This window comes from Austrofundulus limnaeus, unplaced genomic scaffold (assembly GCF_001266775.1).
Source record: "Austrofundulus limnaeus strain Quisiro unplaced genomic scaffold, Austrofundulus_limnaeus-1.0 Scaffold74, whole genome shotgun sequence".
NCBI lineage: Eukaryota > Metazoa > Chordata > Actinopteri > Cyprinodontiformes > Rivulidae > Austrofundulus > Austrofundulus limnaeus.
In genome coordinates, this window is record NW_013952476.1 from 1,789,580 (window position 1) to 1,793,782 (window position 4,203).

The following is a 4,203-nucleotide window of genomic DNA, read 5'->3' on the forward strand; positions in this document are numbered from 1 at the left end:
TCCAGTGAAATATATTTATGTTTGTGGTTGTAATGTGACAAAATATGGAAAAGTTCAAGGGGTATGAATACTTTTGCAAACCACTGTATCTCATCCACTACTTCAACATCACACAACAATCCTGAAATATCTGTTATTTCATTTTTACAAACACCTCACACATCTTTCTTCCACATATTGATACCTAAAACAGAAGTTAATTATTCAACGGGATCATTACAGAAATATACTCTTTGGCAAGAAATACTAAATAACTAAAAAGTCATTTAAAATAAAGAGTCAAGTGGAAATTCTTGTGCAGTAGGGGGTGAGGGTGGAGTTGGGGTGTTCAAAGGTAATTTTAATTTAAAATAAGATTATTTCAGCTGAAACAGGGTTCAATCTGTTGCTCTTTGCTGCTACCTCTCCAGTTTTGAAGACTCTTTCACGTGGCACCTCCCCTTAAAAAAACACGGCTTTTACGTGAATCGGGTCCTTTTCAAAAGTCTGAAACAGTTAAACACCAATGTGACGTAATGAATCTGTAGAAATCTCTGAGCTCAAAGGCTGAAAGTCAAAAGTAGATGGTCATGATCTTCAGGCCCTGAGGGCCCAATGCTTTCAAAACTGGTCTTGTTCTGTTCTGGACTTCAGTGCCTGGATTCAGGAACACTTCCACACATCCTTGTCTGCAAAAACAGTTCCCCATGCCAACCACTAATACTGCTTAAAGCTCTATCATGCAAAGAAGAAGCTATCTAGAACCGCTGCCGTTTTCTCAGAACCAAAGCTTATTTACAATGAACTGAGACAAACTGGTGGTGTAAAGACTACCTAGCCCGAGACCAAATCAAGATCAAGACCAGCGTGTATTGAGACCGAGACGAGACCAAATTTTTAGGGGCTGAGACCAAATTGAGCCCAAGACAGGAAGTTGAGAACGAGTCAAAACTAAGTCCAGAATGGAAKATTGAACCTAGTTCTCCAAACCATGCAGTATTCTGTAAACGTACATAACTTAATGTCTTTGTGTGAGGGCCGGGAAAAGAATTTTGGAACAGAGAGGTAGAATGCTAACATTAGCTAGCCACCTTTGCTAACATCACTCATACACAGCTGACCTTTCTTTGTGCTTCCTTTGTGATGATAAAAGTTTAGTAGTCCTCACAGTCTCTGAAAAATCTAACCAACCTGCTCATTTTCTTGGAGTGCTGTGAGCGAGTGAAGCAGTGAAACTGATTGAGGCTGAGACAAGACCAAGACCATCAAATCGTGGTCTTGAGACCAAGACCGGTCTCAAATACTACACTGCAAATTGGAGAAGAGTTCAAACAAGTCAAAATCTGATATACTGTTTAGAAATCATTGACGCAACATCATGCATACTAAAGGGAGGGACCATCCGGTTTGTTACCAGCAGATCAAAACCCTGCCTCTCTGATGATATGGGGGTGCATTAATGCCTCTGGTAATGAGCGGCTAAAACATCTGGAAAAGCATCATCAAAGCCGAACATTTATTCCCATCTAGTACAAAGTAAAATATGTAGCAAATAAGACTTATGACTGACAGACTCCTTCCTCAGACAAGAACAGAAGCGCCTCCTCCAAAACAACCAGCTGGTCTCAGTTCCTACATGTTTAAAGACTTTTGATGCACAGAGGTAAACATGGTACTGTTTGATTTTAGGTATGTTGCTGCCACAAAGATCACCTGTAACTTTTTTAAAGTTACAAGTATGACATTTTATTTGTTTAAAATGTTCCATAATGAATTAAGTATAGAATTATGAAATTATTTTACATCCCAACTTTTTAATTAACTCCTTCATAAAACAGCTTTTTATTGTTATTAAAACGTCCTATTGATCTACACAGCTGCTAAAATATCTGCTTTTTGGCTCTGCTGTTAAACAAGAAGACAAAACTTGTCTTCATCCGCATCTCCTGTATAAAAAAACAAAGATCATGCGTTCAAAAAATATTCTTTTCATTAATTTTACTTTTTTTTGTCATTTATTACAGTGCTTACTGATGCAGGGTGACTAACGAGCCACAGTCATCTATTTGTCACATCACATTGCAGATAATGTGATCATCTTCCTACTGAAAGACAGGAAACAGTTTGTGGCGAGTTGTTTTCCTGCTGCCAGCTCAGTGTCAAACCTTAAACTTGCACGTTTAAGAGAAAGTGTGGCTGAGCTGTAAACACGCAGAAGTTCAGAGAAGAATCTGTTCTTCGTGTGTCCCACAAAGGCTTAGATTTGACGTCAACTGAACACAGAACATGGGTCCAAACTTTGACAGAGCCAAGGGTACTTTAAAAGACTACAAGAAAGTCTGACTGGTTAAATATAAGTAAATAAAGTGACTCGAGATGTTTTACCTGGGTTTAACAAACTATAACATATAAAACATCTTTAACTACTGTTTTTAGTCTGTAAAAATAAGAAATTATCATGTTCTGAAAACATACACAAGAAAAAAACATATAAACACAGGAAAAAAACAAAAATAAATACACTTATGGACATATAAACCGTAAAAAAACTTTATTATAAATATGTATTTATTTTTATGTCTTTACTGTATAAAATTTTACCTACTTTTAGAGGTTCCAGGACATTTACCCCCAGGACATTTACCCCATGGGAAGAACATAAACACAAATTTGCATGTAAGAATGTGGCCCATCACAACAAACTGAGGATTAAGTGCCAAAGAAGTATGTAGAAAAATAGGCAGATAATTGCATTTTGTCAAAATATAATAAAAAACTTATTAGTGTATCATTTGTTTAAGTGTCCTGATACAAGTTTTACAGCATATTAAAGTCCTTCAGCTGTAATACCATGCTGGGCCACCAGATGTCAGCATACACACATCTGCTTTGTGAACTTTTCTTCTAACCAGTAATCTGAAACTTTTATAACAAAGTCATTTCTTCCCGTTAAATGTGAAACGTTATTTCTTGTGCTTTTGTCTGAGAGATTTTTTTATGTGCTACAGTTTATAGCAAAACATTCAGTTCCTGATGTGTTCAGGGGTGTAAGTTAGTGAATTATATTTATTTGTGTTACATAATTAAGAATTTTGTGTAATTTGTAATTTTTTTGAGTGATTATTCCAATTTATACTTTGGGTTTTAGGTCTTATTTCAAGCACTCTACTTAGTTACATTTAAAAAAAWCATCTGTTACTGAATAAAAAAATCTGACCATCAGTAATATGTGAATTTAAACTGGGAGGACAAAAGAAGCACCGTCAGTTTGAAGCCGATGGCTCTGTTCCTCACCGATTAGCTGGTGTGTGATTTGCTAGAAGTGTGTGGAGGACCGAAATTGTCATAATTACCCTTAATTTACACTACATGCGACTACGCTCCGGTCCGTCCAGTCCGACTTCCGCAGCAAATACACAACCCTTCTGATCGATGAGAGTGTTTACACTGGCTCTGCAGGGCTGCGCAGGGCGGCGGTGAGCGGACTGCGATCCAGCAAAATTAGAACAGATGCTATTTTTGCAGTACGCCYGAGCTACTCCGGTGTCAATCTAAAAAGATCACGTTGCACCAACAGGAAAAGGAACAAGCACAACATCTGTATTTTCAAAATAAGACACCACAAGGCAAAATAATTTGTCGGAATAATGTCAAAATCCCAGCTTTATTAATAAATATATAGATATATTTCTACACAAATGCTGTCAGAATGTATCGTTCTTTTTGGAAAGCAGATGGCAACATGTAGCATGAAGCAAATGTGTACACAAGATACACGTAGATTTTAATTTGAAATCAGAAGTTTCGAAAAGACGACAGTGATACAATTTCAACCATAAATATCAAAAACCTTTATATCAATGTTTCAGCTGTGTTTGGAGTTTGTCTTTCACAGAATTCATTATTTTTTGCTCTGACTTCCACATTTARCATTGGATTTATCATGCGATCTCCTTCCTGCACATGCACCCTCCTCTGTGTGTCAGACTGAAACAGACACTTTATAAATTGGGTTGCAAACTAACAGATGCAAACTGCACACTGCAGCACAGCAGAGCGCAGTCGCATGTAGTGTAAATCCAGGGTTAGAAATAAAAGCAGAAATATATAAATAAACCAATAAATAAATACACTTAAAATGCACCAATAAAACTAACTTACCTCATGTTTTATAATTTATTTGACCTTCATATTTATTAGCTGAGTTCCAATAAATTATATATC